The sequence below is a fragment of the Callithrix jacchus genome, chromosome 12 (assembly GCF_049354715.1).
Source record: "Callithrix jacchus isolate 240 chromosome 12, calJac240_pri, whole genome shotgun sequence".
In the NCBI taxonomy this organism is placed as follows: Eukaryota; Metazoa; Chordata; class Mammalia; order Primates; family Cebidae; genus Callithrix; species Callithrix jacchus.
In genome coordinates, this window is record NC_133513.1 from 3,407,494 (window position 1) to 3,432,047 (window position 24,554).

Sequence of the window (24,554 nt, forward strand, 5' to 3'; positions counted from 1 at the left end):
TTCTCTCGTCGCCAACCCTTTGGGGCATCTTGTGTGGGGAATGGCAGCGCCTGACCTACCCAGTGAGCCTGAAACGGGGTCTCTGCAGGGGCCTGTGGGGTGCGGGCCTCCTGTCAGCGGCCTATCCTGGCAGGTGGGGACGTGCCGGCCGCCCACGGGTGTCGGGAACCTTGGAGTCCTGACGCACGGGTGTGGAGGCGGTGTCGGCGCAGATCGGAGCAGGCAGGGTGGCGCCCGGGCCGCGGGTGGGAGAAGCTGGCGCGTTTGCAACGCATCCATCCCTCCATCCGTCCTCTGGAGAATTTCAACACCCACACTTGGAATAAAAAAAAAAATTATTAATGAGCTTGGTGCGGTTGCCATGGGAACCTGTTGCTAATGAATCTCGGGGGTTTCCTGTTACCTTTGCTGAGGAAGGCCGGAGCCAGGCTCCTCGCCGCGGCAGTGCTAGTGGTGGGGTTGCCGTGGCAACGCCTGTTGCTAACCCCCAGCTGCTCCCCGTTGACCGGCCCGGCCCACATTACATAAAGCAGTTTGGCCCCCGCAGGCCTGCTCCCGGCTAGAGACCCTGAGACCCCTTCCCCCGTTTCTGAAAGGAGCCCACCCCTGCTTCAGGGACACAGCTAGACACAGGAGACATACAGGATGCCTGGGGTTGCCGTCCACAGGGCCGGGGTGCAGGTGCCCAGTAAATACTTGCCAGGCCGGTGCACAGAGCACGTGGGGCATTGGGACCTGGGCATGTTCCACGGGGCTGCCTGGAGGTGGCTACTTGTCCCCAAGGCTTGGCGTGTGCGCCTCTGTCTGTCCCAGGCCTTCAAGTTGGGGGATGTTTTGTAAGGAGCCACTGTGCCTGGGCCAGGGATGGTTTTTATGGCACCTGTTCCCTGAGAGATAGACCAGAATTCCCCTGAGAGGTTGGGTTGAGAGACCAGGGTGGCCTCCAGTGCCCCCGCCCCCTCCAGTTGGGGACGTTCCTGTGGGAACCCCCCACAACAGTCTCTGCTCACATCACCCCATGAGGGGTCCCACCATGTGCAGTCTGTGTGGATGCTGGCCATCCAGTGACCCCCCCCCCTTCCTCCCACGGCCCCTCTGAGGCCTGCAATCTCCAAAGCAGGAAGGTCTGAAGCTGATAGAGTCCACGTATTCCCACCACCCGGCTGCGAGTGTGGTTCTAGGTTGAGGCCAATGATATGGAGAGGCCCCTGGGCAGGCGGGGAGGCTGCTGGACTTGGGACCATGGCTCCTTGGTGGCTCAAGCCACTCTGGGGGACCCCGCAGCTGCCCTGCTGGTGCCCAGGTCACCCCATAGCTGGGGAGATGCACCCTGTAGGCAGGGAGGGCTCCCTGGAGGTGGTGACAGGTGGGGTTGGGGTGGGGATGGTGATGACCCTAGGATGACCCAGTGTGTCTGGAAGTACCCCCCCAAGCCCCTCACGCATTGTACCCAGCTCATTGCTCTCCAGACCCTTCGAGTCCCAGGGCACTGTGCCCCACCCTGGGTGCCTTGTCGTAGGTGGATTGTGACAGCCCCCCAGCCTTCTTTGCCTCCTCTGGAGCCTGAAGCCTGAGGAGGGGTGAGGCCGGAGGAGGGGTGAGGCCCAAGGAGGGGTGAGGCCCGGCAGGGGTGAGGCCGGAGGAGGGGTGAGGTCCGAGGAGGTGTGAGGCCGAGGAGGGGTGAGGCCGGAGGAGGGGTGAGGCCGAGGAGGGGTGAGGCCCGAGGGGGGGGTGAGGCCCGAGGAGGGGTGAGGCCCGAGGAGGGGTGAGGCCCGAGGAGGGGTGAGGCCGAGGGGGGTGAGGCCGGAGGAGGGGTGAGGCCGGAGGAGGGGTGAGGCCGAGGAGGGGTGAGGCCCAGGAGGGGTGAGGCCGGAGGAGGGGTGAGGCCCAGGAGGGGTGAGGCCGAAGAGGGGTGAGGCCTGAGGAGTGGTGAGGCCGGAGGAGGGGTGAGGCCGGAGGAGGGGTGAGGCCCAGGAGGGGTGAGGCCCAGGAGGGGTGAGGCCGGAGGAGGGGTGAGGCCCAGGAGGGGTGAGGCCAGAGGAGGGGTGAGGCTGTCTGCATTTGGACCTTTCTATCTTCCTCAGCCCCCTCCCCACTTTGAGGGTTTCAGGGGGTGTCCTGCTCTGAAATACCCTGGCCCATGGCCTCTAGGAGGTGGCTGGGGCCGTCCCTGCCTGTCTAGGGTGAATCTGTCCACGGTGGAGTCTTGGGGTGAAGCCGAGGAGGGCTCTGACCAGGGTCCGAGTGGGTGGGCAGGGGTGCTACGGAAGCACGCAGTCTTGGCAGCAGGCGATGGAGGGGAGGTTCTGGAGCATTCCAGATAGCAACGCTGGGTGCACATCCGAGGGTTTGCCTGGCAGTGGCCGGTGGCAGTGTGGGTGTAAGGGTCAGGCCTGCTGGAGGGTCTCAGCCCCGGACACAGACGTGGACAGGCACTGGCCCGAGGCTTCCTTTGCAGCTGTGTCGGGTGTGGGGTGGCAGCGTGGCCGGCAGGCAGGTCCTCCTGCCCCAAACAGCACTTGGTGAAGGGGCTGGCATCAGATGATGACTGGGCTGGCCGGAGGCCCTGAGCTGCCTTCCTACTGTCTGACATGGGTATCATGGGCAGGGCTGGTGGTGTGGGCCCCAAGAGGGTCAGGGAGTGTTCGCCTTGGTCCCCACCAGCATGGCCACGGCCCCACAATGCTCCCAGCAGCGGCTTGGCGGGTGCAGCGTATGTTTTGACTCCCCGGGCCCCAGCCTCTCCCCGAGAGACCTCCAGAGCTGTGCAGGCCGTGGTCCCGCCTCTCCCCCATCAGCTGGTTCCCAGGGTCCTTGTGCTTCTCCTCAGAGCTCTGGGAGGCCCCAGCCCACTCCTCGGAGCTGGCCACAGGCCCGTGGGGACAGCCGACAGCACTGTGGGTGCGGGGGTGCAGGGCCGGCCAGGCCGTGCTTGTTCCAGGGGCATTTGTCTGTCTGCCTCCCAGGCCTGGTCCCTAGCCCCAGGGTGAGGGGGACGCGTCTAGAGGCCAGGAGCAGCTCCCGCGTGAGGCCAGACACGGCGTGTGGCCATCCAGCGCTGCAGTCCTGTTGGAAAGCTCGGGGCTCTGGGGCTGGGCGGCTGGGGTGTTTTTCTGAGCATGTGAAATATGGCTGCCCGAGGGTCAGGATCAAGGATGTTTTAATTCCTAATTTAGACTGTTTATGTGCAGGCTCAAGTCCCGGTGGGGAGAGACTGTGGGCTGAGCACCCGCCACCCCGCCTCTCCAGGGCGGCCTCCGGCTTACAGAGAGCTCCCAGCCTGGTGGGTGTGGGGTCTGCCCCGGGCGTGCCAGAGGAGGGGCCTGACCTCTGACCTCTGCACCCTGACCCCAGGCCACCTGGGTGTGTCCAGACTGCAGGGCCACCCGCCTACCCCCACAGGTGGAGCCCTGTTTGTGAGGGGCAGCCCCTCCCCACGCCTTCAGGCCTTTCTCTAGGGTGGGGGCCTAAGGTCGTGCCACAGCCATCAGGGGCCAGGGCTACCTGGGCCGGAGCCAGCGGGAGGGTGCGAGAGGCTGGGCAATGCTGGGCAGAGGCATCTGTCGGCCTGGTCGGAGTCTACCATGAAAGAGACCCGTAGAGACACGGATGAGGGGGACGGCTAGGGACAGCGAACACCACGCCCCCCACCCTGGCCTGTGCCCCCCCACCGCAAGCCTGGCGGTGTCTGTCAGCCTTGGGATCTCGGGGTTGTGTTCAGACTTTAATGAGGTCACAGGTCTCTGCCCAGTGTGAATGATCTGTGGGACTGGGCCGGCTTCTTGTCAGGCCAACCGAGTTTCGGATCCTTCTCATGCCCCCACGATCTGGACAGGGCTTTCCAGCTCAGGAGCCGGGAGATGGGGCACGGTGAGTGGGGCAGGTCCTCACTGAGACCCCTCTTTCTTGGGGGCCGTGCAGGTTTCGTTCCGTTTTTTTGGCTGTTGGCTCCGGCCCCACAGCTCAAGGTTTAAGGAGCTGACCCCGCGTTGTCTCCTTGGCTCAGAGGCTCCCATGTGGAGGGTCGGGGTGCCTGGTGTGGGGGCCACCTGCTGCCCGAGGGGACAAGTGCAGCCCGGCCCAGGTGCCCCAGGACTGGTCCAGAGGAGACCCAGCAGCCAGATGTTGGGACACGGCAGCCCCTCCCTCCAGCTCTCCCCCTACCCGCCCCGCCCACACCCCCTCCCTCACTCTCCCCACACACCTTCAGCTCCTGGTCACGGCCACGGCCAGGCCTTGGTGGCTGCTCAGCCCCTCCCCTCCCCCAGCTCGTTCCCATCCACACTCTTCAGAGCCCTGGAAGCCCCGACCCTGCCCAGCTGCTCGCCCTCTCATGGTCCAAGACCACCTTCTGGTGGGGAGGTCTCTGCAGGGCCCTCCCTGGCAGTCTGGGTGTCTGTGGAAGGGGGGGGTGTCGTGGGGCCTTGGGGGCTGTCAGCAACCCAGGGTGATCTTAGGGAGGTGAGAGATGGGCCTGTGACCCTGGAACAGGCTTTCCTTAGAAAGGCGCCGGGGCCCTGGACAGCGAGCTTCCCCAGCCCACTGGTGGGGCCAGGAACCTGGAGGAGGGCACTCTGAAGCTTCTGGAATCCGTGTTGGAATGGCAGTAAATTCCCTTGGCTGCCATAGAAAAGCAGAGGAGCCTCAGGCTGCTTCTGCCCCTCAGAGCCAGAGGTCCCTCATTTCCAGTTTGCCAAGGCCGTCTGGGGGCCCGCTCCATCCCTCCACACTCCTGGGCTGCCCGTGGGCCTGCGGGGACCACTCACGCCCCTGCCCTGGAGTCCCTGGAGCTCTGGGCAGCCTCCCGCCATCCATGCCTTTGCCCCTCCCAGGCTGGGCGGACGCTACCCCCACCCAACTCTGTCTCTCAGCACCCACTGGATCTGAGGGCGCTGTGGATTCAGGACAGGCTGGCTCAAGGTCCCAGGGTCTCTACCGGCCTTGGCTGAAGTCTGAAGCTGGCCTGCAGGTGCCAGGACATCACCAGGAAGATGCTGGGGTGGGTAGGGCCCCGGGCCGCAGGGGATGGGTGTTGGGACGCGAATGGCTACATGCCTCTATCCGGCTGGCCCAGGGTGAGTCTGCTTTTCCCGCCTGGCAGTGCCCATGAAGCTTGGCAGGGAGTGGGGGATGGGGCGCCCCCCACAGCGCGTCACCTTGGGGCTTCCTGGTTGAGTAGAAAGGCTTCTCGGGAGCCAGGCCGTGCCGCCCCCAACGCCCCAGGCTGCCCTGGCCCCCGCCTCATCCTTAGGCTGCACTCCAGGTATCCTCCTTCACCTGATGGACTGGGCCTGGCCTGCCTCCATGCGGGGTGGCCTTGGGGTCCCAGCAGGAAGGGTGTGCACCTGCGTGTCATCACACACATCACCCGCTCTGGCGGGAACCCCGAGCACCGGAGCCGCAGGTAGCCCGCACTCTGGACCCTAGCAGGAGCTCCCAGCTTTCCTAATTGAACAGTTTCTTATTAAAGGGGCTGCTTCCCCATAACTGGCTTAGTGCAGCCACAGGGGCAGAGCTGCTTACATGGGGGTGTAGCGTGCAGGTACATGGGGTGGCCTGGGGCACCCTTTGCCCCAGGACACCCAGGGGCAGGGTGGACGGCTGCTCCCGTCCGCGCCCGGGGCTGTGGGCAGTGAGGACTCGAAGAAGATCCTTTCCTCTGAGGTGGAGCAGGGGCCGTGATCAAGGTCGGGACACCCCGTGGGGATCCTGGCAGTCACTGGTCATAAGCCGTGTCAGTCGCAGGCAGCCGACCGCAGGACACCAGGGACCTGCAAGGCGGGTGCTGCCTGGAGGGAGGGGAGGTGTGGGGCTGGAGTTCCAGGGTCGCACACCTGCCCCGGGCATGTTGTGAGGAGCCCTCCGTGTGGCTCTGGGTCCAGGGGGCTGGGAAGCCCATGCCTTGTGGATATTGGGGTGTCGAGGTGGAACTCCTGGTGTGTTGAAGTGGCTGATGGTGTGAAGTGGAGGTGCCCGAGAGGCCGGGGCTGGACGGGGACAGCAGGTGACGGGGTGCTGGTGGCCACGCCGGGAGGAGCGGGGTGCAGTTTTGCAGGCGTTTGTGCGGGTGACATTGGGAGGCCCAGCAGGCGCAGACAGAGGTGGCCAGCGCCCCAGGGTAGGGGTCGTTCTGCGGTGTGCGACGAGCTGTGCTCCCCAGTGGCCTCCAGAAGAGTGGCTGCTCCTCTGGGCCGAGGGACCCTTCACACTGGGGTGGACGGATTCTGGATTAAGCTCAAGGGCCTCTGCTGCTGGGTTCTCTCTCACTGTTTACTTTTTTAGTATTTAACACGAGGAATTTTAAAGAATTATTTACTAATTCACTTAACCACGATAATGAGCCCTTTGTGTGTTGATATAACGTGGTCTTTTATGGAGAATGGTTACCTTTCGAGGATGTAAAGATTCGGTGAGAAGAGGGGCTCTGTTTCACAATTTTTCGAGACTCTGCTGCCTGGCCTGGTGGAAGCATGGGGGCGGGGGGCTGTTGGAGGGGCCAGGGAAGGAGGGTGGGACTCCCCGGCCGGCCGTGCGGAGAACCACCAGTCTAAACCAGCAGGCTCACCCTGGGAGAATTTCCTTCTGCAGTGCGTCCGGCTGGAACGCTTTCCAGATGAAGGGACTAGTAGAGTCCCCCAGGAAGGGCAGAGCTCCCGAAGCCTCACTTTGCTCCCCCCGGGAAGGGCAGAGCTCCCACAGCCTCACTTTGCTCCCCCCGGGAAGGGCAGAGCTCCCACAGCCTCACTTTGCTCCCCCCGGGAAGGGCAGAGCTCCCACAGCCTCAGTTTGCTCCCCTGTTCATGGCAGCTGGTTGAAATCTCCTTTGGGGCTCCTGGGTTCAAGGCCACCCCACGGCCATGGGCCAGGTGCCTCCCTCTCACTCTTCCTGGAGCCCACCCTTAATGGGGGCCAGACCCCAGAGCCCAGGACGTGGAGGTTACTAATGCTACACAGCAGCCAAGCGTGAATTGCTGCCAGGGTGGGGGGCTTCATCTTGGGGTGCTGCCAGGGTGGGGGGCTCCATCTTGGGGTGCTGCCAGGGTGGGGGGCTCCATCTTGGGGTGCTGCCAGGATGGGGGGCTCCATCTTGGGGTGCTGCCAGGGTGGGGGGCTCCATCTTGGGGTGCTGGCATGAGGCTCTCACCAGTGTAGTCAGCCCAACCGACCTGGCCCAGCCCAGACTCTGTAGAAGCTGGGGTGTGGCCAGGGGGAGGGAGGGTGGTGTCCCGTGGCTCTCAGAGGGAAGCCCCTCCTGTGCTCAGGGCTGTCTGGCCCCCTCCCCCAGCAGGGGCCGCAGCACCTTCCAGGATACAGCAGAACAGCGTATGTCCAGCCCCCCACTGGGGGAGGAGAGGCGCCCGTTGTTAGTTTAAAAAAAATGACTCAGACGGTTCACAGAGCCTTCCCTTTCCTGGCGGCTTCCAGGAATTTCGATCTGCCTTAATGGATCCAGTTGCTGGTGGATCAATTCAGACACAGGTCGCTGGACGAGAGCCAGGATGGGCGAGTTGGGGAGGCCCCGAGGAGGCTCCCTGGGGCCCAGGTCTGCGGTCAGCTGGCGATGGGCAGACGGGCGGCCAGCTGCAGGCACCCACTCCACCCCCACCAGCCAGGCCTGGCCATGGCTCCCTGGTGGGTCTGAGGGCCACAGGGACTGGAAGGCCAGCTAGGTGGCAGTTCTGTGCATCAGGAGGCCTACTGTGCGTGCAGGTCAACGCCCACAGCTCCACGTGACGCGAGGCCCTACTGCACATGAGGTCAGTGCCCACAGTCCCAGGTGACATGAGGCCGTTCTGTGTACGACGTTAATGTCCACAGCCCCCGTGTGGTGTGAGGCCCTACTCTGTGTGTAGGTGTATCTTCCACGGGAAGGCCTTCCTGCTGGGTTCTGGGGACCCCCAGGAGGACCACTCACCTCCCACAGGTCCATTTGGTGGATTTGCATCTACCGTGGAGGCTGGCTGTGGGGCAGGGCTTTGAGGGACTTGACAGGAGACAGGGTCTGGGGCCCTCAGACCTCCCCACTGCGGTGTCCTTGCTCCTGCTGGGCGTGGCCTGGGCTGGATGCACCCCTGCCCCTCAACCCCGTAGCCGCTGGCTCCTGAGCCCCACTCACTCTAGGTCCCCGCCTACCAGATGTGTTCCAAGCTTGTCTTTCCCCGTGGCTGTGCCCTGTCTGTTGACCCTCATGTCCAAGGACCTGCAGCATTCCCAGACACACAGCAGGTGCTTAGCAAATGCCTGAGGGAGGAAGAGGAGGAAACCAGGTCTCCTTCCTGGAGGAAGATCCCGGGAGTGGGTTTTGACGGCTGAGTAGGAGTGTTCCCAGGCTGGGGAGGTAGGTGGGCGGTGGGCATTACAGGCGGAGGACGAGTTGGGGCCAGGCTTGGAATAGTGCATTGAGGGGCCTATGCCAACGGCCCCAACTGTGGCAGGCCCCTGGGCTCCCATTCCTCCTGCCGGGAACCCCAGTGCAGGCTCTGCTGCGACAGCCCGGTTCCTCCGTCCGCTCCTGGTCTGGGGCGGTCGTGTTCCCAGGACATCCTGGTGGCCGCCCGGGCACAGCTATTTGGGGAGGTGCCTCCCGATCCCATCACCCAGTCACGGGACATGCCATCTCTAGCGGGCTCCGAAGGTGGTGCTTTCCACCTCTTCGCAGATTGGCTTGTATAGTGGCTCAGCTGGGTTCTAGACCCGGGGAATTTCAGCCCATTAGACACAAACGCTGTGGGTAGAGATGTTTGTGCCTAGTGGCTCTGGCTGTCGGTGTGGCACTCAGGGCTCTAATTAGTGCCGGAAGGGAGCCTCCCCTGCCATGTCGGGGGCAGGCAGGGGCGTGGCACAGCAGCTGCCCTGCCCACCCTTGGGTCCAGCTGCTCGGACGTCCGGGCATGGGTCTGGGAGGGCTGTCCCTGCAGAGTGGGGTCGGCCACCCCTGCTCTCGGCTGCACCATGGCTTCTGCATGGATGCCAGCTGCCGTCTCTTCCTGTCGGGCAGGTGTGGCGGTGACCTGCACCTCGGGGGCTGGGGGGCGTGAGGCCAGTACTTCCCACCACACCGAGAGGTGATGGGCCTGGGCTGCTGTTGGGAGCCTGAGAGTGAAATGTGGGTCCCAGGTGAACCATCCCCCCAGCCAAGGGGTGCAGGGTGTGAGCCTGTACAGGCCCCAGACTGACTATGGCTGTGAGCAGGGGGCTGATGGGGCTCCCAGGTGCCACAGGGGTGCACCCTGAAGCTCGGTAGATAATCTCGGTGCTGGGAGGGGAGCGGGGTCACCCGCCGGGGAGCTGTGTCCTTCCTGTAGTCACCTCGGCCTCCCCTTGGCCCCTCCCCCGTGTCCCTTCACCCCAGGGGACAGGGAGGGGCCCCAAAGGATGGTACATCCTTCCAGGGACCGAGTGCTTGTCTGCCTGGGCTGCTGTGAGGAAGTTCCCCGGCCAGGGCGGCCTGGCGCAGTGCAGGTGGGGGCTGCTTGGGCACAGGCGGAGTCCCCCAGGCTGGAAAGAGGAACTTTAGGGAGGCCTGGACGGCCTCACTCCCTCCCCACAGGAGCTTCCTAGACCCTGGCACCTTCTTTTGGAGGTTGCCACCTCAGGCGTCTGTCCTGGCGGCCCTACGTTAATTCCACTGACATTTCCAAAGGACGTCTCGGACTCTGTCACTTGGATTTCTAAGTGACACAGGCTGGTTGGAGTCTGTGCTGCCACCCTGGGGCCAATGTCCCTCCAGGCCGGGTCCCTGCTGCCTGGCCCTCAGCCCCGGCCCTGACGTTTACACACCGCGGCTGCCACCGCCCTCGGAGACTCGGCCTGAAGTTCAGGGCCGAGGACCCTCCTCACCGTGAGGGGTGGGGGCAGCATATCTGACCGAGGCCCTCCCTGCCGTGGCCCTGGCGTCCCCTGGGCTGGCCCAGATAGTGGCTCATGGTCATATATGTCCATCGTAGGTTTCATGACCAAATTCTGACCCAGGCAGGGAGTAGAACAAGCTCCAAGCAGGACGTGGGGTGTCAGGGAGGAAGGGTCCCCCACGGCAGGCTGGGGAGGGGTGCCTTAGTCTGTCCGGGCTGGAGGGCGTGGCGGCCGGGGAGCAGTGGAGTTTTTCAGTTCTGGAGGGTGGATGCCCTCGGGCAGGGCTGGGCAGGACTGGGCTCCGCGTCTGCTTCTGGGTGCAGATGCCACTGTCTCCCTGTGTCCTCATGTGCTGAGAGGCAGAGGAGTCTCTCGGGGTCCTTACTGTGAGGGCATTAACCCCACTGGAGGACTCCCCACTCCTGACGTCATCTCACCCCAGTCACCTCCCAAAGGCCCCATCAGGTCTCAGTGTCAGAACTCAGTGGAGTCACAAATCCTCCACCTCCAACAGGTTCCCAGGCTGCAGGTACTGCCCCTCTCCCTGGGGCTCCTGTGGTCCCTCCTGCCCCCTCCTCCCTGGGGACCCCTGTGGACCCTCCCACCCCCTCTCCCTGGACACCCCCCATGGTCCCTTCTGCCCCCTCTCCCTGGCCCCCCCCATGGACTCTCCTACCCTTTCTCCCTGGGGCCTCCCCATGGTTCCTCCCCCTCTCTCTGGGGACCCCCCTTGGTCCCTCCCACCCCCTCTCCTTGGGACTCCCCATGATTCATCCCCCACTCCCTGGAGATGCCCCCATGGACTCTCCCACCCCCTCTCTGTACCCCCCCATAGACTCTCTTGCCCTCTCTGCCTGGACCCCCCCGCCATGGTCCCTTCCCTGTTCTTGGACTCTCCATCTCCCTGAACCCCTGTGGTCTCCCCTGCCACCTCTGGGCTCCTCGTATCTCAGAGTCTTAACCTGCCCCCGGAGTGCCTCAGAATGTGCCTGCATTTGGAGAGAGGCTTTAGAAGGAAGGATCAGGTGAGGCTGCAAGGGGTCTGAGTCCAGCCTGACCAGGTCCTGGTAAGACACAGACACAGAGGGGGGTCAGCAGCGTCTGCAGGAGGAGCCGGCTCTGTGCATTCCTTGGTCTCCAGCTCCAGCCTCCAGGCCGTGGGACAGTGAGTGTCTGTTGCTTCAGCCACTGCCATCCCTGCAGACCAGCCTCCAGCCGTAGAGGGGCCACACTGTCCCTCAGGGCCCTCTCTCTACCTGGCTGAACCTGGCTCATCCCCAGCCAGGAGCTCCTTGCAGGTTGGGCCCAGATACCCCCGCCCCTGTCTCCACCTAGCTCCAGAAGTCAGCACTGAGGTGAAGAGATGTGGAGGGTGTGGCCGGGGAAGGCAGGACGAGGGGGACCAGACGGTGGCATCTCCCCAGCAGGGCGGCCCCCGCTCCCCTCCCAGCCCTGCCGTTTCCCAGGGGGACAGTGAGGCTCTGTGATCCCTGCCAGGTCACAGAGACCCTGTCTGGTGGTGAGTGAGTGCCCGTGGACACCAGGCTGCGGAGGGCCTGGGCTTCAGCCCTCCCTGCACATGGCTCCGCAGAGCCACCCCTGGGCTTGGCCGTGGTCTCCCCAGGAGCAGGAGCTGTGTTCTTATCTAGCGCGCCTCCAGGGCTGGTGGAAGGGGTGTGTGGCGGCCATGTGGGCGGGGTGAGTTGGAGGTCCCTGACCTCAGCCACCAGGCTGCGGTGGATGGAGGCCCTGGCTGACCAGGCATCGGGGTTTGGCAGACACCAGGGCCTCCCTGCTGTGAGGTGAGGGAGGTGGGAGAGCAGCCACTGCCAAGTGCCCTCTCCGTCCTTTTAAATTTATTTATTTATTATCGTTGTTTGAGACAGTCTTACGCTGGCGCGACCTCAGCTCACTACACCCTCCGCTGCCCGGGTTCGAGCGATTCTCCTGCCTCGGTCTCCTGAGTAGCTGGTATTACAGGCACCCGCCACCATGCCTGGTTAATTTTTGTGTTTTTAGTAGAGACAGGGTTTCACCATGTTGGCCAGGCTGGTCTCAAACTCCTGACCTCACGATCCACCCTCCTTGGCCTCCCAAAGTGCTGGAGTTACAGGCATGAGCCACCGTACGAAGCCCATTCTTCTTGCTTTTTTTTTTTTTTTTTTTTTTTCTGGTAGTCTTGCTCTGTCGCCCAGGCTGGAGGGCAGTGGTACAATCTCAGCTCACTGCAAACTCCACCTCCCAGGTTCAAGTGATTCTCCTGCCTCAGCCACCGGAGTAGCTGGGATTACAGGTGCCCACCAGCATGCCTGGCTAATTTTTGTATTTGTAGTGGAGACGGGGTTTCACCATGTTGGCCAACATGGTCTCAAACTCCTGACCTCAGGTGATCCCCCCACCTCTGTCTCCCCAAGGGCTGGGATTACAGGCTTGAGCCACCTCGCCCCACCCCATCCCTCTTTTTTAAATAAACATCTGGTTTCCAGGTGGCACTGAGGGGCCAGCTCTGCAAGGACAGGGCAGAGGGGTGTCGTGTGGATGGACAGGCAGCCTGTGGGGTGCCCCGTGGGGTCCCTGTGCCTGCACACTGGCTGAGCCGGGCACCCGTGTGAGCACGTGTGTGATGTGTGTTCTCATCGCAAAACACTGGGTGTTAAAAGCTGCGCTCGGCTCTCACACACAGATTGAGACCACGGCGTCACCCGCAGAGCATGCAGATGTGAGAGGGACTCGGGCCGCCGTGGGCTGGGGAGTAGGGTCTTACAACTGGGGGGCAGAGCAGGGGTGGAACGGGTGAGGAGGGGGTATGCCAGGTGCCTGAACCTGAGGTGTCATCTAAGGGAGAGCCCCCATGGTGGGATTAGAGGTGCCCTGGGGCACAGAGGTGGGCCCCATGTCCCCGTGTCTCCTCCGAGGTACAGACATAGCCTCTGAGTCCTGAGCAGGGGCCGAAATTGCAGCCAGGGTGTGGGAGGCCGGGGAGGGGCTGCTCTGCATAGCACATTGAGTGGGGAGTGGCCCTCCCACCTGCCTGGCCTTGGCTTTCCTGGGGCAGGGGTCCCCATGGACACTCTGTGGAGGACCCCATGGACACTCTGTGGAGGAGGATGCAGGGGACACAGGTAGGGGCCTGGACAGGGCAGGTGGGGCAGGGAGAGATGAGACATAGTTTGGGGCGAGAGTCTGGGACGTCGCTGGATGGCGCCTGTCGCTCCCGCAGGGAGGCCCCTTAGGGGTAGAGGACCACATTGAGGTCAGCCCTGCTCTAGGCCACCCCTGCCCTGGACTCGCCGGCTCAGCGCCCAACCTGGCCGCCCCTGTGCTGAGGACAGACCTGCTGGGCTGTCTGCAGGGGCAGGAAAGAGCCTGGGCTGGACTGCTTCCACTGGCTTTCTGGATAGACCCAGGGGTGGAGCTCCAGGCCACGTTCCCATGGAAGGAGCGCCTGGTCCCCCGGGGTCTCTAATTTGGGCCGCGGCAGCTGTGCAGTGGCGCTGAGGCAGTTATTTCTGGCCTGGAGAATTCCAGCCTGGAGCAGGCCTGTCCCGGGGGCGGTCTGTCCTCTTCCCCCGGGTCCTCTCCTGGCTCTGTTTCTGCTGCCCACGCCTTTCCCTTCCCAGCCTGGGGGCATGCGGAGCCCTCATATGGGGACCAAGATGGGCAGGGGTGAGGCCGGAGGAGAGGCGCTCTCACCCGACACAGCTGGCCCTTCCGCCTCCCACTCCCAGGACAAAGCCAGCCTGACCAGGTGGCCCCGACCCGGGGCAGCTGCTGAGCCCCCGGCCGCACCTGAGCCAGCCAGGAGAGTCTTGGGGCCTGCCCCGCTTTCAGGCAGAACATGCCTGGGTGCTCATGTGCCCGCGGTACTTGCCGGCATTGCCGCACGCTGCCACCAAGTGGCTGGCGGGGTCTCCGAGAGTCTTCTGTGCCTGTGCAGCCAGGCTTCCCGCAGGCATAAAGACGGGCTGGGACCATGCACTTTTCCACTTCGTTGTGCCTTGAAAAGTTCCTGAATCAAGCTCTTTATTCGAGCTAAGTAGGTAAATTAGGTCTCTTCCTAATTAGCGTGGCTTTTAAAATGTGTGCGTATTTGGAGGAGCCCTTGGCGTGTGCTGCAGCTCCGTGGTGGCCCCGTGAGCCAGCCTCCCCTTTACTCCCTGGAGGTGCGGCATCCACCCTTGTCTCAGGCCTAGAGAAGGCGGTGGGTGTGCTCATGGTGTGAGCCTGACCCATGCAAACACAGGCGGCGTACACACATCACACACCCACACCCAGACACGCAGCCCTCACAGAAATGCACACAGGCCCCTGCTGCCGCCTGTCCCTGGCTGCCGTGTGCTTCCCATCCTCCCTGTCCACCCACACAGAAGGGCCTGATGCTCCCAGGGTGAGCAGTTGCAGCCCAGGGGAGCCTGGTGATTCCCTGGGCTGGGGCAGGGCGGGGTCCATGCCTGAGACAGCTCAGGCAGTGTGACCATTTCAGCCCCTCCAGTGTGTGGCGAGTGGGAGGCTCTGCAGGGTGGGAGAGCTGGGCCTACGTCCACCTGGTGCAGCCCTGAGAGGACATGGAGGCGGAGGCCAGGGCTGCTCTCTGCGGGCCTGAGTCTCCGGAGGCCACTGCAGGGAGTAGCTCTGTTGTTCTGTCAGCCGGGAGTGAGCCGTGCACTTACGGAGAGGCGATCTCTATCCCCTGGGTGGTGGCCTGTGGTGGGCGTGGGCTCCAGCACCCCTGTGTCGGGGGAGGTGCTCTCCCAGGGCGGCCCAGCCCCCTGCGCCCTCCGGTGACCCTCGGCGCTGGTTGGAGACAAACACTCCATGTTTGGCCACTGCCCGGACTCCCTGCCCCCCACCGCCCTGTGAGTCAGGCAAGCCCACGCGGCCAGCTCCGGCCTTGTTCCCTGGCCCAGGCCACCGGGTAGAGGGGCTGCCGCATCAGGGTCTGGCTGGGCTGAAAGCTCCCAGCAGGCTGCATGTCAAGACTGAGAGCAGATGGGGGTCGGCTGGGAGAGGTCGGGGGTGAGGACCAGGACAGAGGCCGGGAGAGTGGACGGTCAGCCAGTGTGGCAGGGACCCCTCGCCCTGGCCCTCCTCCTCTGTGGCCCTCTGTTCCCTGCCTGGGATGGGGTACAGGTGACCTCTGTGGATCTGAGCTTTGAGTCCTGGGCCCAGCCTGAGAGCTCCCCAGGATGGCAGTAGGCCACAGCGTCAGTGGGCACTGTGGGTTCTCGGGAGGCCAAGCCCACCCATCCCGTCGAGGCTTGGGTCCCACCTACCACCCCGTCCCCCGTCCGTGACTCCCGACATCCTCTGCGTCAGGGACCAGGGTTCGACATGGTGGGACCCCCAGGTGGCTGTTCCCAGGAAGTTGTGTGTTAGGCCTGGAGCCCTGCCTGGTACCCCTACACCCCCGTGCGGCTGAGGAAATCCTGGAGCTGCCCTCAGGAGCAAGCCTCCCCAGGACCCCTGACCGGCCCTGTTGGGTCTGATGGCTCTGCGTCCCCTCCACTTTCCCCAGTTAAAACCCTTTGATCATTTCTCCTGGGAGGAGACAGACAGGCATGGGGGCCGCCCTCAGTGTGGAGCCGGGGATTCCTCCCAGCCCCTCCCCCAGCCCTGACCAGGCTGCCTCCTCCCTTGTCACCACGGCAACGGCCTCCGGGGAAGGAGGAGAAACTCCTTCCATCAGCGCATCCCTGGCATCCCTGATCCCGGACCATGTGGCCGCCTCGCCTGCCCGCTTCCCACCCACTCCCGTCCCCCTAAGGCCCCAGTGGAGAACAGGATGCTCACCCTGTTGTGGTGTTGGGATCGGGGTCCGCGCTCGGGACAGACTCTGGAGCTCCCCAGGCACCGTTCAGTGTATTTTGCGACATCTCCCCCGAGGGGCTGGGGGGCAGGGCACAAGAGCACAGGCATATACACAGGTGTGCACATGTGATCTGTGGTGCTGCTCCCCTGGTGGGGTCTGTCCCGTCCCACTGCCAAGAGACCCCAAAGTCTGCAAACATCCAGCCCAGAATGGGTGCCTCACTATGGAGGGAGCCTGAATTAATTCTGTCTGGAATCAGTTCATCAACCCCTGGGACTCCTGGATGGGTGTCTGTGGCCGCCTGGGGAAGGTGCATCTGGCTGGCCGGTGGCTCGGCTGCCCCAGGGCTTTGCCGGATGCTGGGGATGGAACAGTGAAGGCTAGCAGGGGTGTGCTTGGCCCCCCAGGCCTAGGTGGAGCTGGTGGGGGAGACGGGCCAGGGCCACACTCACTCCTGCCCAGAGGGGCTTCCAGTGCTTCCAGAAAGGTCAGGCCCAGGCTTCCGCCTGCATGGGGCCCTCCCAGGGAGCAGACCCTGTCCAAGGCCCAGATCTACTGAGTGCTTGACGGCTTTGGGCCTTGTGCCCAAGACAGAGGCTGGGCTGTGGAGGTGGGTGAGCGTGGGACCGAGGTTCAGGGGTGCATGGGGCCACCAGCCCCAGAGAACTCGGGGTGGCTTGGCCTTGGCACCTGCGCACAGCAGCTGCCCTGCCTTCGAGGGCTCCCCACCTCTGGGAGGGGCTGCCCGTTTCCCGGCCCTCACCCTCATCCTCTGTGAGCCTGGGAGGAGGCATCCCTGCGAGCCTGGGAGGAGGCATCCCTGCCCCCTCGTGGACATGTGGACCCCCTGGCGGAAGGCAGGTCTCAAGGGGCTGGAGGGTGCCGAGAGGAGTCACATGGCTGGGTGGACCTGGGGCTTGTGGGGCCCTTCTGCCCAGCGAGCGTGGAGGTGTGTGGCAGCAGGAGGAGATGCTCCCACCACCCTGAGCCTGCCCAGGTGCCGGGTCTCAGTTCCCCGTCCACAGGGTGCTTTGAGTGGACTCCAGACAGGCGAGCAGGACTCCAGTGAAAGGAAGCAGCCACTTAGAGGAAACGCTGGCAATGCAGGCTATGGTGGTGGCTGAAGTGAGGTTCAGGCACCACAGGTTTCGCTGTTGTATTTGCTTATTTGTCAATCAGGTGATTTTAAGGAATGCCTGGTTCCCGAGCATTGCCGTCACTTGCCCCAGGAGGAAACCCTGTTCCCCCAGTCCTGGTGGTCTCCACCCCGATTTCTGTCTCTGGCTCTACATGTGTGGGACTTCCCACGTCTCGTGGTCCTTCTGTGCCCAGGGCCTCCTGGCATCACGCTTCCAGGTTCACCCTGGAAGGTTCACGTGGCGTGGCGTGGCATGGCGTGGCAAGCTTCCTTCCTTTTCATGCTGAGTTAAACTCTGCTGCACGGCCGGACCGTCCTGCGTTCCTTCATTGGTCTGTTGGTGGACACTGGGGCTGTTTCCACCGCAGGCCTTCAGGGTCACTGCCGCCGTGAACGCATGTGGGCCTGTCTGTTGTGAGTGCCCGTTTCCCTTGTCCCTGGTGTATAGGCAGGATTGGCCTTCGTGGCCTCACCCACCGGTTATCTGGAGCCCGCTCGGACATGCCCCGGGTGGGAGCTGGACTACCCCGTGAACCTGGCCATCTGCAGAGCCCACCCCCAAGCCTGCCCTTCCAGGAGACCCCAGGGATGCTCAGAAAGCCTCAGTAGCGGGTCATGGAGGTCCGTGGCTGGCATGCATAGTGGCAGTACGGGGTGTGTGGGGTCGGGGTGTACATCCTGGGGGTCCCTGCTGCATGGGGCTTCTGTAGAAGAACCTTCTGCTTCATGGTGTTTTGGATAAAATGAGCAGCTCCCTCGGGGGTGTCCCGTCAGGGCTGTGTAGATGCTGGGCCCAGGGAGCCCGGAAGGCAGGGACCAGCCTGCTGTGACCGCACAGGCCTGGACCCCTATGTGGATTTCACTTTTGCATCTGCACATGCAGTGCCTGGATTCGCTGAGCAGAAAGCCAGATGATGCCTCGGCGGGGGGTGAGTGCCAAGGGTCGCTGTGGACTGCGCCGGCGTCCTCAGTGTTCTCATCCTTCAGTGATTCCCCGGGAACTTTCCTGGACCTCTGCACACACATGCGCACACACGCGCCCCTCGAGACGGCCTGCAGTGCAGCTCTTGTCGTGAGTGGGGTCCTGTGCCCTCCGTGACTCGCTCCTCCCGTCCTGTGTGCCCTGGTCCTGGCTCTGTCCTAATCCCCAGGGCACCACCGCCTCCTTTCCAGTGGACACGTCACGCTTCGTGGCCAGGTGAATGTGCCACGTCAGTGGAGACTTTCTGCCCTTCTAAGATTCTCTCGATAAAGCAGCGCACTCTGGCTCTCAGGGCCGTGACCACCACTGTGGCCGACAGACTTCAGGGTGGTCGTCCCACCCCCATGACCTCAGGGTCCTTTGGAGCCGCTCACACAGGGCCGGAGGGAGAGGCTCTGCGAGGGCTGTGTACTGTGGTGTTAAGTGCTGACCAGGTGGCCGGTTCCCGGAGGTCTCTTATGCCACCCACTGACTCCCAGAGTCTGCGGCTGGCCCGGCCCCTCCTAGGTCTCTTGATGTGGAACGAAGCTGTTGCTTCCCCGGTGGACAGAGTCCCTCAGAGCACAGGACCATCCCCTCTGCACTTTGGGCTGATGGCTCTTGCGGGAATGGGCTTCCCCCATGAATAAACATAGGTTTTCTCCTTGAGCAAATTGGAAAAGTAAGGTTGAGTGCTCCCTCATTCTCCGGGAGGGAAGGAGGTGACTTCGTGGGGCTTTGGGCAGAGCGGGTGGGGAGGGAGCAGACTCAGCCTTAGCACAGTCTCCCCAGGGCAGGGAGGGGTTTGCCCAGCCAGGGGTTGGTGTGGAGAGGGGAACACGTGCCTGAGCGTCCCAGCTGCTCCGTAGCCGGCTGCCCGTGACCCCTGCTGCAGTCTGTGCCCTCAGGGCGTGGAGTCCTGAGTAGGGTGCTCTGGCTCACCTCACCCTGGGCTTTCCTTCCTGCTGTGGGTGCCTTCCCTGCCCATGTTCTCTCCCCTTCCACTTCAAGCCGCTTATACCCAGCTGTTCCGGATTTGGCCTAATGGGGCTCAGCCGGCTAAACAGATTGCTCTGGGGGACCAAGGGCGGGGTGGGGGGACTCCCACCAATCCGCCCAGCTGCAGAGCTCTGCAGCCTCTGCACCAATGTCAGGCCAACAGGGAGCCACAGCCCTGCTTAGAGGTCAGCAAGCATAGGACTGACTGAGGCTCAGGGGTGAATGGGGCCACCCTTCTCTTTTCTGACAGACCGAGGTGGGGGACCACAGGGGCCTTCTCTAGCTCCTGGAGTCTGGCCAGGGTGACACCTTCCCCAGGCGGCCCCCACTGGGCTGGGCTCGCTTGCCCCCAGTGCAGGCTGAGGGCTCTGGAAAAAAACCCAGACGGGGACTCAAACAGGGCAATAGGGCTGAGGACCCCCTCAGCGGTGGGGTCCTGTCTGTTGGAAGACCCCTCCTGTCTGTTGGAAGCACCGCCTGTGTTCCTCTGTGGGAACGTCTGTCCCGTCCTGACCTTCCTTCTGCAAACGTGGAGGCCTCGGTGTGGTGGAAACGTGCCCTCCAGGGTCAGCAGGGACCAAGCCGAGCCCGAGTTGGGAGGGGTAGATGGGGGGTTTAAAGCCCAAGTGGTTTTGGAGGGTCTATGTGAAACCCATCGGCACGAAATAGCCCTGTTGTACAGATGGGGAAACTGAGGCCCAGATGGGGAGGTGCAGGTGGAGGTAGAATTGGGGTCAAGCTCTTGCCCCACAGCCCTGGCCTGGGCATTAGTCACTTGGCAGGGTGGGGGAGACCCTGGCCCAGGGGTACCGAGCCAGCAGGTCTGGGTGGGCCTGGCAGCTGGTGTTACCTGGGAGGGTTTGGGTTCGGGTGGTTTGGGCCACACTGTCCCATAGCATTTGGGCTTCTGAGGACCCCCTCTCCCAACCGAGGACCCTGGAGACTGCTGGCTCTGGGGAGAGGGGTCCCATGACACCTCGGGGCTCACTCGGCACCGTTTGGGGGTCTGGCAGCCCCACCATTTGCTGAGTGGCCCTGAGACTGGCTCCTGGCCCCTAAGAGTCCTAGGTCTGCAGCGTCTTTGGCACAGAGGTAACAGCAGCTGCCATGGTGTCCCCGCTCCCAGGCCCTCCCCTCACCCAAAAGCGGGGTATGCAGGTCTTGCTGCCCACCCCAACACACACACAATGGGCAGTGCCTCTGGGGCTCCCCTCGCCCATGCCCAGGGGCCAGGAGAAAATGGCACTTTGAGAGCCATGCTCTCAAGCAGGGAAGAGGGGTTTCTGAAGTTTCTTTTCCTCCTCAGCTCCCCAGCCCCACCCCAATGAAAAATCAGGGATCGATGGAGCAGCTTCAGTGAAGCCCTGTGTTTCCAGCCAGGAGGCTGCTTCCTTGCCCCCTCATGGACGTGCCCCCCATGCCTAACCCCAGCCCTCCTGGCTCTGGTACACCCAGGACAAGCCCGGGGCAGGAGGACACTTCAGCACCATGGACAGCAGCCGCGACAGCACTGCCTGCTTTGTCCACGGGGCTGGCATTTGAGGTGCGCTGGAGCTGGGCCCCTTGGAGGGCCCCCCCAGATCCTGAGAGCAGAGGGGGCTTCCATGGATCTTGGCATGGGCCTCCGTGGCCAAAGGCAGTACCCGCGTGAAAAGGGGGGCACTTCCTGCCACAGAAAGGAGGCAGGGGGGTGCCACCCTTGTTCCAGGACCCTGCAGCAGATGCCTGTGGGGTTGAGAAAGAGCAGTTCTTCTCCCAGAGGCTGAGGAGCTGGTGCCCCTGAAGCGTCCTGGGCAGGACTGGTTTTTTTGTGGGTGCCAGCTGTGGAGGCCCAGTCCCAGGCAGGGCCACAGGAGTGAGAAGGGGACTTAGCTCCTACCCAGCCACTCAGAAGTGCACAGGCCCAAAGACCTGTGGAAGGGGAGGCAGGGAGGCTGTGCTGGACCTGGTAGGTGCCCTGAAGAGTGTCTTTTTGGGGGAGGGGCAGGATCTTGCTCTGTTACCCAGCCTGGAGTGCAGTGGCACAATCGTGGCTCACTGCAGCCTCCACTTCCCGGGCTCAAGCGATCCCCCCACCTCAGCCTCCTGAGTAGGTGCCATCACACCCAGCTAATATTTTTGTTAAATTTTTAGTAGAGATGGGATCTCACTATGTTGCCCAGGCTGGTCTGGGACTCCTGGGTTCAAGTGATCCTCCTGCCTCAGCCTCCCAAAGTGCTGGCATTACAGGTGTGAGCCACTGCACCCAGTCCAGGAGCACTGATTTTGGAGTGTAGGACTGATGGAGACGGTGGGTGCTGTGCTTGAGGGGTTCTTCGACAGGACCCCAATGCTGAGGGGTCCTCAGCCCTATTGCCCTGTTCAAGCTCCTCTCTGGGGGTTTTTCTCCATTATGAGCCCCCAGCCCGGTGGGGGCCGCCTGGGGAAGGTGTCACCCAGGCCAGACTCCAGGGGCTGGAGAAGGCCCCTGTGGTCCACCAACCCAGGTCTGTCCGAAAAGAGGAGAATGACTGACGTCCTGGAGCTTGGTCCAGGGAGATAAGGAGTGAGGGTTGGTGGGTGCATTGCTGCTGCCCAGGCCTCAGGGTCTGGTGGATGCTCCCTGCCTGAGCACCAGGAGGTGCTCCCGTGGCCAGGAGCACCTCACTGCGCTGCTGCCACCGGCTGCCCGCCTCCTTCCTGGCCGGGTCTGCAGCCGCCAGGCCCCAGCAGCACCAGACCTCTTCCCAGGGCTGCCTGCTCCTGGCTGCATGTTGGCCTGGCTTCCTCCGACCTTCAGTGGAAATTGATTCTGATTTGTAGAAATTATTTGAAATCTAAAGGAATTTTTAATTAAAGCCCAGAAAATCCATCTGTATAATTAAGCCTCCAGAAGTCACTGGGCTCCGTGCAATGCAGCCGGCAGACACTGCCTGTCCTCAGCTGCCCACGGAAGTGTGGCTGGGACAGTGTGACGCCTGAGGCCAGCCTGTTCGCCCGGGAGCTGCCCAAGCCCCTGCTGGCCGCCGTGGGATGTAGGACCTGGGCTGGCTGCTCCCCTCTCTAGGCAGAGTCCCAGAGGGGACTGGGACCTGATATGTCTGGCGGCCCCTCTCCAGGGCACGGAGGGCTGGTGGCTGGGGTGTGACCAGTTGGGAGGTGCCCAACAGCCTGCCTGCTCTGTGGCCGCAGGCACACTCTAGGTCTCTGAGAGCCAGCACCTGTGCAGCACTTCGGGTCCCAGGAGATTCGGTGTTGCTGTTCTCACCAGGCATAGCTCAGGAGGCTGTCTGCAGCAGGGGGTGCCTGCAGGCCTAGCCTTGCCCTTCCAAAACCTTCACCAGTTCTGTGTGTGATTTGAGGGGTGCACCTGGATGGGAAGGGCTCACTGGAGCCATGTCCCTGCTTGGAAAAGACAGTGCCCCAACCTCCACTAAACCAGATGGTCCTAGAGATCGGACCGGCACCCAGGCTCCCTCCTGGCTTCCCTCGAGATCAGTCACATGGGCTTGGGGAGGGTCTCAGTGGCATGGCAGAGGGCGCAAAGGTGTCCAGGTATTCTGGTAGGACCCTGGCCCGGGGACCCCTAGCCAGCCATCTTTGAGGAGTTGCCAGGCAGTGGGTCCCACCCGCCCCTGCCAGCTCCTCTGTGCCATGGGCAGCTCTCATGGGCACTGGCACTGCCCGGCCCTGACCTCTGACACCATCCACTACACTCTGCCAGCTGGGCAGGCCCAGAGATGGCTCATCAGGGGTGCTTGCACCTTCTCTTCTGTCCCCACTGGGCCCTCTGCATCAGGGTCTGGGTGGGGTCCAGAAGTCAGAGTCCCCCTCAGTGTGGGGAGGCCATCCCATAGCCTTAGCTCAAAGTCCTGAGCTGTCTGGGGGCATCCGGGTGCAGGGAGGGTGTGAAGGGCCTCATGTCCAGGTAGCCCCCTAGCTTAGGGCAACCCCAGCTCCAGTCTGGACATTTCTGGTGGGTCTCTGGGGTAATCTTAGCGCAAACACCGGGCAGGCCCGGGATAAATCAGGCAGCAGCAGGAAGCATCTGGAGGCGAGTCTCAGCCTGAGTCCTGGAGTGCAGGGGCGGCTAGAAACCGCGTGCTTTAGCAGGGTAAGTGTGTCATGGTTGAGGGCTGCCTAACTTGAAGGAGAGTGGGGAGAGATGGGACAGAGAGGTGGTCCCAGGCACCCGCAGGACTAACATTCCCGCCACCCCCATTGGGTAGATGGGGTAAGCTGAGGCCTGAGATGCCCTGTGCCGCGGGAGAGGTGGTGCCACCTTCAAGACTTATGCCCCAGCCAGGCTGATGTGGGGCGAGGGCTCAGGTCAGGGAACACCGTTCCCCACACTTGCCTCTGTGCTGTGTCGTCTCCTGCTGTGGTGCCTTTGAGCTCTTCCCTGCCGGCCTGTTCGGTTTAACCAAGAATACCCCTCCCCCTGGGAAATCATGGCCCTCGGAGATGCACAAGGACGGTCCCCAGCCACCCCCACAGAAAGGTGCTATTTGCAGTAGTTCCAGGGGCAAAGGTACCAGAGGCTGGGGACAGAGCCGCCATCCACAGTTGCTCCCTTGCCCTGGCACTGGGTCAGGAGACAGGAGAGTCCAAGGGGCCCAGGACGGCTCTCTAGGCTTCCACAGCGGGCCCTCGGTGACTGCCCCCGCCACCTGCCCTCACCACCTTGAGCAAGTCATGCAAACCCCACCCCCACCTCGCCTGGTGCTCTGAGGCTGGCTGTGACTGAGCTCAGGCACTCTGGCCCCTGGGCCTGCAGTGGATGCACCACCAGTAGGCGGCAGTGCTTGCTGTGGCCTCGCCCACCCACAGGAGGGGACAGCAGTGTGGCCGTGCCAGCGTGCCAGCTCCCTTGGCGGGAGGCTGATTTCGGCTTCTTGCAGCCGTGTTGCAGCAGAGGCCCCTGTTACTGCTGAACCCATTAAGTATAATTACCAGGCTCTTGGCGGGAACTCGTAATTATGGTGGCTTGGAGCTGTGGCACTGGCATCAAATGCTGACTAGCCAGGAGGCTGGGGCCCTGGCTTGGTGGGAGGGAGGGGTCTGGGATGGGCTGCTGGGGTCCCTGGGGGAGGGGTTCCAGGCTGGACTGACAGCTAGGGGCAGGGCAGGCCGTCATCCCTGGGCCCCTTCCCCTCCTACCGTGGCTGATCCCTGTCCTAGACAGTGGCAGCTGCCCTTGTCATCCTGAGACTTTGAGCCACTCAGCCCCCGACCCCAGTGCTGCAGGCAGTGCCTAGGACCTCGCTGTAGTGAGCGTGGCCCTTGTTGGTTAGGGGTACTGCTGCCACTGTCATCTAGGTCCCAAGCAAACCTGCCAGTGGGGAGGGGGAGCTGGGGGCTCTGAGGCCTGTGGCCTGTGCAAGGTGGTTGCCAGGAAGGGCAGCCACGAAGATTCAAGTCCAGAGCCAAGGGTGAGGGGCAGCCCCCTGAACCAGCTGTGAGGGATGGATGCCCAGCTCCCTGTCCTCTCCTCGGTTCCCAGGTGTTGGGGATGGTGGGGGCTGGCAGAGCTGGGGCTGTTCGTGGAAAGCTGTTCTCTAAATGCAGGCTTCTGTCTTCCTTAAGGAAGGTCCTTCTGGGCCCACTGCCATCCGGTGGGTTGCCCCCTTCTCCCTCCTCTGGTTCCCTGGTCAGGGTTGGGCCGGGCTGGCAGACAGCGCACAGCCCTGGGGGACAGGCCTCAAAGCCTGCCCGAGTGTGCCACCACCCAGGACTGGAGGGTGGGCCGGGGCGTCCTGTCCCGGTGGGATGCATGGCCGTGCCCCAACATCCCAGGGCCCTGCCTGCAGCCCCCC

General features: G+C 63.2%; 1 protein-coding gene across 5 annotated transcripts in view; it reads left to right on the plus strand.

Moving 5' to 3' along the window:
* The window catches only part of CACNA1H (calcium voltage-gated channel subunit alpha1 H), a 77,474-nt gene that overhangs the window by 12,469 nt on the left and 40,451 nt on the right, over positions 1-24,554 (plus strand). The gene's annotated exons all lie outside the window — the stretch shown is intronic.